A 16,061-nucleotide genomic window follows, 5' to 3' on the forward strand; every position below is an offset into this window, starting at 1 on the left:
TCCCGCCGCGCAACGCAACTCTTCGCCGGGCCAACGCAGCCTAACCCCGAGCGGGGAGGCGGGCCCATCGCCGCAGCTGGCACCTCTGGCTGCCTACCCTGGCGCTCCGCTTCGACCGCTTCAGCCAATCAGGAGCGGCATTAAAGGAGTGGGGGCGCCAAAGCCAAGGCGTGAATAAAACACTCGGGACGCGTGGGCGGAGAGAGGCGGGGTAGGGACTTTGACGAGCAGCTCCTCGCAGCAATCCAAAGGCCGGACGACGGACCGGGCGGCCAATGGGCCGCCTGGATGGGCGTGGCGGGCGACGGGGGCGGGAGCAGTTGCCGGTGGGGCGGGGGGGGGGGCAGCGGCGGCGGAGGCGCTGCTCGGTGGCGACGGGCGGCTGAGGAGGCGCTGGAGGGAGGAGGCTGCAGGCAGCAGGTGAGTGCGGCCGGGCCGCGGTGCGGGGTACAGGCCTTCGCCATGGCAGGCGGGGCTCGGAGCTGTGGGCGGGTGTGGCGGGGGTGTGCGAGCCCCGCGGGGTGCGGGGGGGTCCGGGCGCGGGGGGGCCGCTGGAGGCGGGGGAAGCCCGAGGGGGCCGGCGGGGGGGTGGTGTTCGAGCGGTGGTGTCCCGAGAAAGTGCCTGCGAAGGCCGGGAGAGAGGCGGGGGTGCCCTTCGGTCCCCGCCCCGTGAGAGAGTAGGGGGGCCGCGGGGTGGGCCCCGGCGCGATCCTCGGGGTGGGGCGGGGGCCCTGCGCAGGTGGAGCCCACGGGGGGCGGCCGCAGGGGCGAGGGCCCCGTGGGTAACACCGAGCCGTTGGCCCGGGGGAGCGACCCCCGGGGCGCTGCCGCTTCCTGGTCTCCCTCTCCCGGGGCCGCCTATGCCTGCGGTCTCTCCTAGGCCTTGAATCCTGGCCAGGTTTCCGTCAGAGGGTCCCTCCGGCGCGGCCGCTCCCGGGCCGGCTGTCGCCGTGCGCGGCGCTTTGTATCGCCTCCCGCCCCTGCCTGCGGCCGTGGGAGCGAGCGGGAGGCGCCGGGGCTCCGGGAAGTTTGGGCTTCTCCTGAATCCTCTGCCTTGTCTCAGCCGGGGCTGGGGCTCTGTGAAGTTTGGGAGGCGTCGGGACGAGGCTCCGAAGCGGGGGCGCTGACGACCCATTCTCGCAGCGGGAGTTATAGGGGAAAGGGCCCCCGTACGCAGCGAAACTCGTCCCTTTTCACCCGGTTCGTGGCTTCGCCGGTCCCTTTTCTGCGTGTGCAGCAGCCCGCCAGGCTGCACAAAGGAACAGACGGCCGGGTTCAGCTTGTCCTGTAACGCGCAGGAGGGATTGATGAGCAACAGCGTGCTGCGAGGCGGAGGGCTGCTGTGTGCCCGGGTGAGCGCTGGCCACGGGCAAGCATCGCTTTGCTCCATTTTTCGTAGATAATGAAGGGTTAAAACGCAGCTTCTGTTTGGAATGCGCTTACCTCCTTTTATTGCACTTACGAAGATGAACAGTCTTCAAGAATGAAATGATGCATCCCTCAGAGGAGAGTTAATGTCTTGCAGCAGCTCCGGTGTACAACTCTGTCGGTCCAGTAGATTTATGTAACCTGCTCATTAATGGTTTATGAGATGATAAGGGTGCTTTTGGTTGATTCTCTGTGCTACTGTGTTTTCAAGGTTCTTGTCAATGTTTTTTAATTCAGCTGTCCGGAGTAGGAGATACTTAGAACTGTTAACAATGTCTGATTGTACCGTTTAAGGGGTTTGGTTTGGTTTTGCTTTGTTGTCGATTTGTATCTTTGATCTTCCTGCCTCTCCAGATAAGCTCCCAAATGATGAGAGTAGGTAAAATAGAAGGCACAGTCATTCTATTTGGCTACACCATTACTCTAGGTATAGCTTGTAGCAAAAAGTGTAAATATTTAAATGGATTTCTGACTCATCAGGTCTATTTGACTTATTGATCTACGGTTACTGCTGAAATGGTCTTTATGATTATGCAGAAGTTAATAGTTACCATAGAAAAACAGTATTGTTTTTCTGCTCATCAGTGTGTGTGTTTTCCATTTCTTCATCTCTTGGCAATTCTCTGTGGAAATGCTGCTTTTTTTCTTTAGCAAAAATCTTACAGAAGAAATAAAAAATAATGTGAGCGAAGTCCAAAAAATGAATTTGATATGTGTTCGTCCTTGCCTGTGATTCTTAAACTCTTTTGATAGCCTGAGTTATCCTACAGTAAACTCTTTTTAATCTGTAGTTGAATAAGGTGTTGGTTTTAAGCCTCAGTGAAATCTCTGATTTCTAGAACTCTAAACATAACACATCAAAGACATTTTTTTCCTAAAGTATACATATGAAATGCAATTCAAATTAGCTATTTAAATCCTTATTAGCAGAAAATTTATTTTTCAGCCTGGGAATTACTTTCCTGCATTTATTACTTCTCTTAAATGTGTGGAAACTGAAGCTGCATGTAAACTAGACAGAGTAGACAAGTTTGTTTATCTTCTTACCTTGGCATTGTGAAACCCTCTGATTTTGTATTAATAGCTGACAGCATTATGCATTTAAGAAGGAAAAAAAAAACCCAAACCAACAAGCCACGCTGGGCTCTTAAAACTCGCAAGACTTCTAAGTATTACATTTTGTCATTTGATATAGCTGCTTGGTGTCGGAATGATCTGTATGTACTTCTTCTTTCCTACCATAATGAGTGTGGTGGGATAAAAACTTTCAGAAATGACAGTGAAAATCCTTGCAGAAGTGCTTGCCTCCCCAGGAATATGGGCTATCAGGAAAACATATTGTTGTAGATTTTTTTTTTTTATCACGTGTTCGTAAGAGCTTGTTACAGCACTGTACAGGATTCTTGAATTCTGCCTATAGTTGTTTTTATTCCACTAGTGGAATAAAATATTGGTGGAACTGCATATCATTGGGAAAAAAATGAAATTGCCCTGATGCTGTAGAAAAGTAAATCTTCTGCAGTCTAGAAAAGATGTTTTACAGAATCTCTCAGGTAAGAGATTCTTGTGGCAGCCTAACCTGGTGTAATTGCTGACTTTGGGGTCTTACCTTACTTACTGCACTCATCTGACACTCTGCTGACCTTGTTCTGTTTTGGGGGTGTGTGGTGTCAAATGTTTATATTTTTATTTATTTTGCCAGCTTATCAAGCAAGCTAGGTTTAAACTAATATGAAATCACGGCCTTAGTCTTGCTTTTGGAGTTTATGTTGATCAGTGAATGTATATTAAGATTATAGATTACTTGTTCAGTCCAGGGATCTCAATTTTAATAAGTGACATCAGAGTGTATTGCCTGTCTTTTTCTACAGAATACCAAGCATAAACTTGATGAAGCTAAGACTTAACACGTCCTCTACAGTCATGTTATTGCGTCACTACCAGAGCAGCTTTGGTTTCTCTGGTGATGCTTTCACCAAAAGGAGCTATTTTTCCCTGTTAGTCCTTCTTTGGTGATCCAGCTGAAAACGTTGGTACAGAAAAATACTGAGCTTTAGTTGGATCAGCTGCCTGAACTGGCTGACTTCGTGGCTACGCAAATGTTATTGCTTGCGTAGGAGGAGGTGGTGGCTGTGACCACTCTTTTCTGAAGCAGCTCTATTTTAGTTTTGCCTAAGCTTGTCAAGAAACTTGGCAGCTTAAACTGGGGCTGTGGTGGTCCTGCCGCCTTCTTGACTGTGCATCTTCCCCTGCTGGCAAGGAAGCCTTTGGGGCTGTGAATTAAGCAGAGTCAGGGAGCTGATCACGTTGGTAATTAATTGCTTTTTTGTTTTGTTGGATTTTGGCTGGATCATGTTTCTGAACTGACTGACCGTCCAGATCAGGGGGTGGGAATGGGACTTCCCATTGAAAGGAATGAGATAGGGGCTGGGAGATGGGGCCATAGTAGCTCTGATTTAAATTTCCTTGAGCTTTTCTGGAACAGTACCTTTCCATCAACATGACCTGGGTTAACAAAGACCTATAGCAAACTGTTTTCAGCCGACTTGGCTGATAAAATCCTCAAATAAATTGGAGAGTCTTCTTCCATTTTTTTCAGCTGGCACATTGATGTGGGTGGTAACAGTGGTGAGTGGAGGATGAGGAGCTAAGGATGAGCTAAGTGCAGTAACCTCAGACTGGCACGGCTGTGTCTGGAAGAGGATTTGTTCTCATATTAATTGTGGGATCCATCAAATACCCATTTTGAACTGATGTTCTTTACAGTTGTAGTTAAAGCAGATGCTGCATCAGAAAGAAAACTTTCATAATGAGCAAGATTAGGAAGACTATTCCATTGTGCAGGAGGCAGTGGGTTGGTTTTTTTTCTTCTTGGTTTTCATTTTTATTGACTGAGACTTGCAAGCATTAATAGGCTGCCATCAGTCTAGAAGTATAAATGGCATGTCACATGTAACTACAGTTACATATTCATCCAGAATCCTTTTAAGTGTGTTGTAGGAGGTACCTCTATGAAAACTTGAATTGCTTTGTTCCGCACTTGTCCTTGCAGAGTAATTCTTTGTAGAGTCCTGATGTTCTGTAGTTATCAGATGTGGTGGCTTAAAGATGTTTCTGGATGATAATTTATATGTTTTCTATATCTGCAGAGTTGTGACTGAAAGTGTGTTGGGACAAATGATTTGTGTGTGAGAAATTGGCTGAAAGAGGAATATGGATGTCAAAATGTAAAGGTGCTCTTGAGGAAAACGTGAAGCTATTCATTTCAGAGTTTGGGGGTGAGAAACAAGCTCTTGGCTTCTTTGAGTGCTGAATCTGTAGAATTTTTGAGATTTTGCTGGTAGGTTTTAATATTGAAGCCAGAAGCAGTTATTACCCTTCTAAGTAAAACAGTGGTTTCAAATAAGCCTTGGACCAAACTGTTTGGAATTTCTTCTTAATTTTTCTATTAAGAAAAGACATATACTGGTGCACTTGGCCAGAACCACTTTTAAAGTATGTTAACTGTTCTTAACCTGGATGTGACTATTTTTAATCAGTTTGTTTTTCTAGGGGGGAAAACCCCAAACCTTAAAGGTCTCTCTTCTACTTTTAATATTGTTTAAACTTGATTAATGTGGTTCAAGCCTGTGTTGAAGCTCTGCTCTCAGCAGTGAACTGATTTTAGACTGTTAAAGAAGCTTGTTTCTGTAATCCACCAGGACTAGAGATACCTTGGCTTTTCCAGGGCTCTGCAGTTTGCTGATGGGCACCACTCGCAGTATAACTGCCAAGCTCTCCTAGTTACTCAGTTTGCCTTCCAAGTGAATGCTTAGTGGCTGTTAAATGCTTGGGGCTTCAGTTAGCTGATATCTTTGTGTGTTGACTTAAGATTTTGAGTGAGGATAGTCTGCTTTCAAAGGCATTAATTCATCAGCTGCTGAAGTGAAAATCTGTGGAGACATGGGAATTTGTTCCCAGTATGAAGGAATGACACAAAGAGAAACTTGGTTCACAGTGGGTATAAGCTGGGTATAAATTTTGTTTAGTAACTAATGGTAAGAGCATTGGGTTTGTATTTTTACTTTGTATGCGCAGTATGAGGGGAAAAGCAAGTATGTTCCTTCTAAATGTGTTCAAGAGTAATCTAATTTTGTTCTTGGATTTTTTTTTTTTCCTGGAACTTGGTAGCACTATCTGAGTTTATGTGAAGCAAATAGCCAAATACTGTAGTCCCATGAAACTTAATTGCTGAATTGGCTTTTTGCTCTAATATTTGTTTCTTACTCAAAGTAATAATCTAAATTCTGTGGCAAATAATCAGTGGGTACTTTTTCTCATAAAAAGACAGTTGATAACTCATTCGATTTGTACAGGTCACTGTAAATGCAGGGCTACAGAGCTGTACAGGCTGTGCCCTGGGGGTTGTGGCTGGCTTATGTCTCAGCAGTGGGATAGATGAATTTTGCAGCCTTTTTACCCTGCTTTACTAATATGCCTCTGTAAAGTATATACTCTTTTTTTTTTAAGGCTGGCTATTTTATTGTCAAAGTCTGGTTAACATGATCTTTCTGCTGACTATTTTTCATTTACAAGAATGAGATGTGATGCAGTTTCCAAAAAGCCTGCGAGGCTTAATCTAGTCTAAAAAGCTCGAGAGAGAATTTACCTGTCATTAAGGTGGTACTAGTCAAGGTTTAGTGCTTTGTGCTGGGCCGGGTTCCTGTGCGAGTTCTTCCTTGTAGTCCCAATCAATGCAGAGTCTGCGTTTATGTTGAGTCATTGCCTTTCAGGTTGAAACATAAATCACCTGTGTGTCAAATTCCCTAACCCAGCCTGAAAATATCATGTATGATATTTTAGAGTGTGTGGTTTAAGGTCTTACATAGACCAGGTTTTATAGGATTCAGTGGTTGTGGTATTGGTTTTGCTTTTTGTATTTTAGCAGGTATTTACCAATATAGGGTCTTTTTTTGGTTTCTTCCCTCCCTACCCCTGTGAATTATCAGGCGTCTAGGTGATAGAATTAATTGTACGCTCTCTCCTATTAGCAGGCCTTGAACATTACCAGCACTTCATTAATATTAAGTGTTCAGTTTTGTTTGTGTCTATAAATTTTGGTATTTCTGCATAGGTTACGGTATTTATGTGAAAAGCATCTCTTAGTTAACATGCTTTTTCTTTAGCTGGATTTGCACAGGGTGGCTTTGAAAGTGTCATGACATTTGTATACATATTATTTACACATTATAATCGTAGAATTTCAGGTTGGAAGGGACCTCAAGGATCATGTGGTCCAACCTTTCTTGGCAAAAGCACAGTCTAGGCAAGGTGGCCCAGCACCCCATCCATCTGAATGTTAAAAGTTTCCAGTCTGGGGAAGGATTAGGATTACTTGCTCTTTTTTTAAATGAGATGACTTTATTTTTCAGTGACAATTTGTTCATTTGAAGTGCCTCTCAACTGTGCTATGCATGGATTTTCCTATGTAAAGAAAGTACCCTGCAAAAAGCCACTCAGTCTTTGAGCAACTGGGTAGCCCTGTGTATTTCTCTTAGCTAGGTAGCAGAAAGCCAGCCTAGTGCAAGGGAATGAAGGACTGCAATTCAATTGGCTTGTATATTTTTGTCAGAATATTTACTGAAAGCTTCTATAATTGTTTATTTTTGTAATTTAAGCTATGTCTTGGATTTACTGTATGCAACTGGCAAATAGGAGAGATTCACTGAATTCTTTGTTTTAGATAGGTGCATGGTGTTAATATTGAATATGGATTGGTTATAATTTCATTTAAATGTCTGTGGCTTTTTTTCTTCAGGTTTTATTTTGTCTGGGCAAATTCCGACCCACTAGCTTAGATGGCCTAGGACTCCTCCACCAGTCTGCAATGAATGGGGTGGTAACTAAGTAATTTCTGTGCTGCCCCTAGGAATAGAACAGTGGTACATCAAGATAATTTTTTAGTTTTTCTCTTAGCCTTTTACTAATCTGAATACTTTGTCTTGGATTTTCATAGAGAGTACTCAAAGTCTATGTTATCCTCTAGATAAGGTCACTGTTATTTTTTCCTCAATACTGCAATACAAACGTTCATAGTTGTTCAAAGGCATTAAAGAAAAGCTTGTAAGTTTGGCTTGGCACAAACTTGAACAGCTGAAGTATTTATGTATTTCTTTGCTGTCTAGTGAGGTAGGTACACCCCTTTAAAAATATGTATGCATAGTACTATCTGAAAGTTTTCCTACTTCTTAAAAGCACAGAATTTGTCCCTCTGAAATGGCCTTTATTGCTTAAATACACAGTCTTAGTTAGCTGTTGATACAGGCATAATACCGTTTCATGTCCATTACCTCACATTTCAGACATGATCCTATACTTCAATTTTATTTTCAGTTGTGAACAGTTACTCTCTGTGTAATTAACTCTTGCTTTGGACCTTTGTGTGCAAGAGTTTGTTCTCAAGGTAGTCATATCCACATAGTGTTTAATATCTTGCCCATGCATGGATCAGGAGCATAACTGGGACTAGAAAAAGTCAACATGGTTTTTCTGCCTATAGTATTTGTTGGCTTTAATCTAAGGACCCAATTCTGCAAATCTTACAGAGTAAACAATATTCATCATTCAAGTGAAAAAAAAAAAATGGCTCTAACATATTAATTTAACAACTGTTAAATTGCTATTCTAGTATTGTAGATTTAGTTCTTCCTTTTCTTTTTTTGGGCAGGCAGTTCTGAGGTAGAAATACAGATACACCAAATACAGCATGAGGTCCTGTTAATTGTGGAAGTGTTATTCTTGTTTTGAAAATCCTGAGGATGATAAAAAAGAATTGTTTTGATCAACTTTAGGAAATCCAGGATGAAAATCTGAGTCTGTCTTAACTTCCTTATTCCTTGGTTTCCTATCTTAATTTCTTAACGTACTGCAGTGCTTTGCTGTGAAGGAGTATGGTCACTTGGTTGGGAAAAAAAAGAAATTTTCCACAAAATGGCTTGCCTTCTGTTGGATGTTGTCTCTCATCTGCAGGAATTTGGTTGATTTGATAGTTTATTACCCTTTTTCATCTTCCGTATTTCAGAAGGAAAAAAAAAAAAAGGTATTCAGAGGTAAGAAACTTTTTGGAAATGCGATGTATCCTGGAATTGTCTGAGATGCTGGATCGTGACATCTCCAGTTTTGCGTGATGATGGCTAAGCTTCCTGCACATCTGAATTGCAGTTTAGCATCCTGGGTCTGTTTGATTGTGTGTTCCTTTCTTGAATTGAATAAATGATAAAAATTATTTCTTTTTTCCAGGTTTGTTTTCAACAGGATCAGTTCCCTTTTTCCACTTCTGCAAGTGCTAGCACTGGAGCTTTGGGTGGGGGAGAAAGAGCAGAGGGGCTGTGCTGTTGCTAAAAGGAAGTGACGTGGATCCAGTGCATGTGGCTAATGACACTATGAGATAGGCAGGACCACTTCCACAACATACTGCTTCCCTCACCCTCAAAAGGTCCCACCTGAGGTGAAGATTCTGCATTCAGGAGCTCTTTCCCTGGAGTTTCTTCTAGTTGTATAGGTGATCTCTGCATAGGAGAGAGGCTGCCAATACCGTGGCACAGGTAATGATGGCTCTGTGCCTCTTCAGTAGGAAGGCATCTGTAGCTCTGGTTATGTGAGTAGCCAGCTGCTGATTGTCTTGCCAGAGGGCATAGGTTTCAGGGATGAGAACACATCTCAAATCCATCAGTGATGGTAGATCTCCTGTCTACTACCACATTGTCTTGCTGCCTGCTTCTAGTAGATGGCAAGATGTTGTCTGAACCAACTGGATTCTGCTCGTTGCCCTAGCCCTTGCACCCCATATAGTGTATCACAATCCAGTGGCCAGACTTAGTTCTGTCCCCTTGCATAGTAGCCCTAGAAGTAGAGGTTTCTGAAGTGAATAGTAGTAATTTAATGGATGTCTTGCTTTGTACGGCACTACATCAAGCGGGAAATGGCACCAATTGATGTGGGCAAAATGTAGGCAAATGCTAAAATGATTAAGGAGGTGGTTGTGAAGATAAACTGTATCTTGCTAATGATAATGTTACCTTAGGGGGGGAAAAAAAAACTAGTCCCAGAATCTTCCTTCCTTCTGATTTTCTACAAAGAATGGAAAACTTAATTTCTTTTGTGGAGCTAGGTTATGGGGTTGGATTTTTCATTCCTCTTCACACATTGTCTCTGGCTTCAGTTACATCTAAAAAAGTACAAACATGCTTACTCCCATCTTCTTAATGTGGCTTTTACATAAATGATTGCTTATTGTTCAGTTTACTGCTTCAATGTTTGGTCTAGGTAAATTCTGTATAAGCTTTCCTTCTGCTTTCAAAGATGGTCTTACAACTTTCTAATGTGCATCTTTCTGCTGTAAGATGTATCACATGTATGAAAACTGATTAGTTGCAACTACGTTTGCCTTAATCTTCATTAAATAGGTAATGATTTGTTGACTCATCTATTTTATATGACATTGCATCTGATTTAGTTCTGTGCAGAGATACTAGATCAATCTACTGTGAATTGCTGTCCTAGTTTTTTTTAGTGAAAAGGGACTGGCACCTGCCAGCCTTGCATCATACCACCCCCAAATCCTGAGGACTGCTATTCTATGGTAGGTGTAACATGGCTATAGCAGTACTATTTTGAAATGCTGGTTAGAATTAATTCCATCTTCCAGGACTTGCTTTCAGGTATACTTTGTGGCATTTGTGGATATCACCAGAAGTTCATGGCAGAAAACTATGCTTTTACTCTGCACTTTCTTTGATTTACCATGTGGTGCAATATTTATAAGGCATGTATGGCTGGTAGGGCTAATTCTTGGGACATTCTGTGTTCAGAAAGTGGGGAATGGTGCTAGCGTGAAATATGCTGGAAATTGCTTGTCTCAACAGCTATTTGCACGGAACTGTGAATTAGCCCCTCCACTCAGGACTTAATAGCTATTAAGGTTTAAGTAAAGTAGTTTGTTGAATCCTGGTAATTTGTAGCTCTTGCTTCTTGTAGACATGGCAGAATTATTGAAGACAGTTATTAGTTTAGGGAAGTAGCAAGGATGGTCTTGGGGTTTTTTTGTTTAGATTTTTTTCTCAGAAGCACTACATTAGGTGTTTTCATCTTTTAAAAACAACCAACCATTAGTCACAATATCAGGTGTCATTAATGAGTATGAGTACTTATTTAGCTTCAATAAGCTGTTAGAAAGAAAGAAAGAAAAAAGTAATGGTCCTCTAGTAATCCTGGTATGGAATGTTTGGACATCAATCTCATTTATGCTTAGGTGCTAAAGCAAGCCACATTACTGTATTAAATTAGATATTGCATAATTCTGTGTTTACTTTGGGGACTTCATTATCTGCTATTTTAAGTTTGAAACTGGGTTATAGAAGTTCTTGAGTTTTAATGCTAATTCTTTCTTTTCATGCAATTTAGAAGTTGTTTTTATTTTTATGAAGATAGGAATTCATGTCCCCATACCCCTCTCACAAGTTTTTAGTCCCAATAACATTTGTAAAGGACTTAACCAGGAGAACTGCCATTAATGTGAATGGTGTGCTGCAGCCACGAAGAAAGCCAACAGGATGCTGGGTTGCATCAACAAGGGCATCACCAGCAGAGATAAAGTCATTATCCCACTCTACTCAGTGCTTGTCAGGCCCCACCTGGAATACTGTGTTCAGTTTTGGTCCCCACTATAAGAAAAAGATGTGGACAGGCTGGAGAGGGTCCAGAGGAGGGCTACAAAGATGATCAAGGGACTGGGGAGGCTGAGACAACTGGGTTTGTTCAGCCTTGAGAAAGTAAGGCTTAGGGGAGATCTCATCACCATGTTCCAGTACTTACAGGGTGGCTATAAAGAATATGAAGACTCCCTTTTTACGAGGAGTCACATGGAAAAGAGGAGGGGTAATGGGTGCAAGTTACTCCTGGGGAAATTCAGATTGGACACAAGTGGAAAATTTACTCCAATGGCTGATTGTTCTCATTGCAAAAATCTCCCCAAGGAAGTGGTGGATTCCCCAGCTTCAGTTGGACAGGGTGATGGGCCAACTTGTCTAGTCAATGCTTTTGTCTAGACAGAGCTTTTGCCAAGAAACATTGGACCAGATGATGCTTGAGGTCCCTTCCAACCTGGTATTCTATGATTTTTGATTGATTTATATTATTTTCTTAGCTGTTATAATTTTCTAATGGAGTTGGGATCATTTAAGGTCAGACACATGGAAAATCTGTGAGATGGTTTCTGTTTAGATTGTAACATATTTCATTATTCTGTCTTGTTGAGAGCAAAATTAGGGAAGTTCTTCACAACCACTTAAGGTTTTTATGACTCATCTTTCTGGGAATAGAATACCACCTATGGTTTATCTGAAAGGCGATCAGAATAGTTTAACATGCTTAAAATTCTCCTTTATTTTGTAGTAAGTCTGTATCATTGTGTAAGGGTCTTTAAGCAGATAGCAGAACCTTTCTTTAACTGTGACTAATGGAACATCTGAGTATCAGAAATTCAGGTTAACAGAAAGGGGGAGGCAACACAGTAGCAGATTGTATAAATCTGTGTTCAATCAGTGAAATACAATGTGTAGGACTTGCTCAAAATATCATTCTTGTGGTACACAGAAAGTAAAGGCTGTTGAAGAAAATTGTAAATTCTTTGCTGATTTTTGCAAACTAAAATGTTCCATGGTGCAGCACAGGTTTGTTGAAGGGGAAGCTGGTTGATGTATCTTCTTTTTTTTTTTTGTGGGTTCCCCCCCCCCCCCCCCTTATTTTCTTCAACCTTCTCCCATAGAAACTTCAAGGAGAAACTTGCAGGTTCTTTTAGTGAAAGACAAACTTGTGAGATCTGGCTTAGTTTTAATTTTGTTCTACAGATCTATTTGTTAATAGGCTATTTGGAGTTAAATCCAGAAGACTTACATTTTGCAACATTTATGTTAAAGTTCTTGGCATGCCAGACTTGGGGTTGTGAATCATGTTTTGGTTCTCCTGTGTGGTGCAGGGTGGAAAGTTAAGAATGTGAGAATGTCATTAAAAAGAAAGGATATTTACTGTTCAGCGTAGCAAATAAAACAGAGATGAGACTCCAGTCCTCTTACTTTCTAGGGTTAAGGTGCCATACTCTAAGCTGCAAGATGCTTATAACCCTTGGGATTTGTAGTTGTAAGCCTCTTTTGAAGTTTAAAACATTTCTGTGGTACATGGGTCATTCCTTCTAAAATACCACTGGAGGAGGTGGTAGATATGCCTCTAGGCAGTGTTATAACATTCAGAGAAACAGTCCAGGGTGTGAGCTGTAAGCTCAAAAATGTATTTCCCAAGCAAGTCCTGTTCACTAACAAGTATTTTTGATCCTGGCAATGAGACTACTGGGGATGTCTAAGGGTGGCCCTGGATATCTCAATTCTTAAACTGCCTTGAAATAAGTGGGCTCATGGCCCATCATGTGCTTCTGCTGCATCTTTTGTGTTTGACTCCTTCATAAACCGTAACCATTCAATGAAAACAGAAAAAAGTGAATATTTTCTGCTGCTGTGATGAGCTGATTTGTCTCCGAGTGGTCTGGCAAATGCTGGTTTAAGGGAGAGAGGGAACTGGGGGAGCAATGGGCAGTTGGATTGGTATAGCCACCTCCTGCAACTTGGTCTTAAATGTGAAGGGATCGTAGGTTACATCAATTTAGGTTCTCCAATGCAGGGAATAGAGAAGGTCATATGCAACTAGTTAAACCTAGCTTGGATTTCCATGTGGAAGGGCATGCTGATGATTTTTGAGACAGTAGGAGAGCAAAAAGATTATGTGGGGGGGTGGGGTGTGCGGGGGGAAGTTGCACAAAGTAGTAAACAAAAAAAGGAGTTGCCTTTGAAAAAGTACAGTGTTTCAACTTTTTATGAGGGGGAAGTGTTTTATGTCATCACTTTGAAGATGTTCCTCATTCCAAAAAAAGTAATAAAAGATGCAGTGGACTAGAGAGGTGGGCCAAGGGCAAGTGTGGCCTTCAAGCCGAATTTGTCAGGCGCCCCTTCTGAAGGAGGAGAGAATGGTGGAAGTTGTGGTGACTGACTTGGGGACTGTGTGGTGCTTTATTTTTTCCTCTTTAGTGTATGGATGTAACACTCTTACTTGGTATGTGTGTTTGTTTTGAATGAGGGCTACTTGATCATATGGTGGATAGTGGTGGGGAAGTACCAGCTTTGAGGAGATGTGTCAGGTGCCTGTAGCCATGACTAGAGGGAACATGTGCTGGGCTTGCATGGGAACAGGTGTGTTAGAGAACTTCGCTTACGCAGAAGCTTGAGCAATGGCAGACTTTAGGCTGTGAGAGGAAGGAGGTTATTGCTTGTGGGTCCTTACTGTCTGTTTTCATCTTGCCCCATTGCTGACTGCCCTTCTCTCTGCCTCTCAGGGGAAGGAAGAGGAACCTCTTGTCTGTCTAGGAAACCTTATTTATTTCAGGAGCTGCCTCTTACAATACAGGGAGCTCAGTGAGCATTGATTTTTGAGACAGATGCTCTAATGGAAATAAGCATTTATGTGTTAGTTTCTGAAAGTTCTTCATTTAATCAGCTCTTGCTCTCAGAAAGGCTGCATCAAACATAAGCAGAGAAATACAAATTCTGTTGAAACCCTGAGGCACCAGCAAGTGCAGGCGCAGCCACTTGCTCTATTTGGTACAATCTGTAAAAGTCTGTATTTCACTTGTTAAAGATGTGGAACCATCGATTCACTGCGTCTAACCTGTTACAGGCTATAGCTGTGACATGGTTGCCGTTGCTATGTTCTGTGTTACTGAAGCATCAAGTCAGTACCTTTTTATGTTAACTACCACTTACCTTTCTAGCAAGTGGGTATAGCAGTACCAGGTACCCCCATATGGACTGGTGACATTGCAGCTGATTATCAGGTTGCTAGTCCCCAAAAAAGGTCTGCCAAGAGTACAGAATTTCTGGAAAAAAATTGTTGACTTTAAACAGCCTGTGCAAGGAAACCTAAAGTATAGTTGAGCTCAATTAAGTTTGAAAATTCATCATGTGGTCCAGTCATTAGTGAGGTAAATGCCTTGTATTTATGGAAGAGCTAAAGAATTTTAGCCATTAAAGAAATGCTGTATGATTATAGACTCGGTAAAATGTATTTGGGTAGGAGGAAGTGTTTAATTTCAGTCTGCTCCAACCAACTTTTCTGTAATACTGGTGATGCTAAATACCAAGTAATCACTGTTTTTAAAAGTAAACTTGCATGTTACATATAACTCAGGAGAAAAAACTGAATATTAAGTGCACTTTGATCTGTTTTCCGGGTAAAGATGCCTGCTGTGTTTACTCAGTTATACCGTAATACTTTATCCTTTACATTTCTATGGAATTTTCTGACTCTGTTAGTTTGCAGTCTCTTTTTCTTTAAAGAGTGGTGATTGAACATTGCTGTGTGCAAGTCTGATTTTAAATAGGCAGTAAACAGCAGAGTTTGAAATATGTGGTTTCCCAGTTTGTTTAGTTCTGTGATGAGGACAGCTGATCTAGAAAAATCTTAATAGGATTATGTATGCTTTGATCTTATTAAAAGGAGTCTGTTTTTGCCCAAATCTTCCCAACATGACCATTGTAGGTTCAGTTTTATTGTGGATGCAGATCTGTGTATTCCATTATAAAGTCCAGGTGTTTTTGCCATTTAAACACTGTAATCTATTCCTACTCTTTGCTTTAAAAGCCTCTAAATCTGTTAGTAATTCACTGACAGGACGTTATTTGGGCTTGAGTTCTCATAGGAATGGTCGATTTTGAGAAATGAGAGTGTGTACTTGTCTCCCTACCCCCTTCATTCTGGTGTGTGACACTAAATGGACAGCTTATTTGCTGTGGCACATCCCTGATTTGGCTCTTTTTGCCGAATGGAGTTGTCAGGTCTCCTGTGTGTTAATATTGTAAATGTGATCCAATAAGCTGTATATGTGTGTGTGGTAAATCTTATTTTTATGCCTAAAGTAATGAGGGGTTATTCTTATGATGGTGTCTTCAAAAGTGGACATTCTGGTGTTTCTAGAAAGCTCTACCAGTTGTTCTAGTAATGTCTAAATCTCTATGTATAGACAGGCATTTCGATTTTTAAAGTCAGAAGCCTTATGTATTCCAAACTGAGCAGAATTGGATAACCTGTCCCTGTTTTGCTGGAAACCAAGATCAAAATTCTTAATTTGGCAAGCATCTCTGGCATTATTTTGTGGAATGGACTTCTTTTCTCTTTTAATTCCTTGATGCCTTCATCTTTGTGAAATAGCTTGTACACGGGCACAGGGGTTCTGCTGACAGGTGTCAGGGCGGGCTGCCTCAACGTGAAGTGTGAGACTTGTGCTTAGGCATGGAGATAGTCCTACAGATATACCTTAAGAAGATAGCTGCAGAGAAGTCTGAGACCAGGGAAAACTGTAAATAATGGATGCCTTTGAGCAATGTTTAATACAAAGGAGGTGTTAGGGTAATGAAAGTGATTGATAATCACTTTCATTTTTTAAAGTTATTTGCTGACATCTTGCCTCCTGAAATGAAGACTTATGTAACTAATTCAATTTTCTTAAAGCAACTTACTCTCACTATAGTTTCAGTCCAGATAAGTTTATTCAA

The 16,061-nt window shown here is 41.8% G+C and overlaps 1 protein-coding gene across 14 annotated transcripts in view; it reads left to right on the forward strand.

The window, feature by feature from the left end:
* The first annotated feature begins 337 nt into the window (after positions 1-337).
* Positions 338-16,061, forward strand: part of NUMB (NUMB endocytic adaptor protein) — a 97,455-nt gene continuing 81,731 nt past the window's right edge. For 3 of the 14 annotated variants that reach the window (XM_054825898.1, XM_054825912.1, XM_054825913.1), the window contains exon 1: positions 338-420. The gene's annotated coding sequence lies outside the window, so the exon portion shown is untranslated. Of the gene's footprint in view, positions 421-764; positions 1,353-16,061 lie in introns of those variants that run through there. The other 11 variants (XM_054825896.1, XM_054825904.1, XM_054825905.1 and 8 more) reach the window with 6 other exon arrangements.

This window comes from Grus americana, chromosome 5 (assembly GCF_028858705.1).
Source record: "Grus americana isolate bGruAme1 chromosome 5, bGruAme1.mat, whole genome shotgun sequence".
NCBI classification, from domain to species: Eukaryota; Metazoa; Chordata; class Aves; order Gruiformes; family Gruidae; genus Grus; species Grus americana.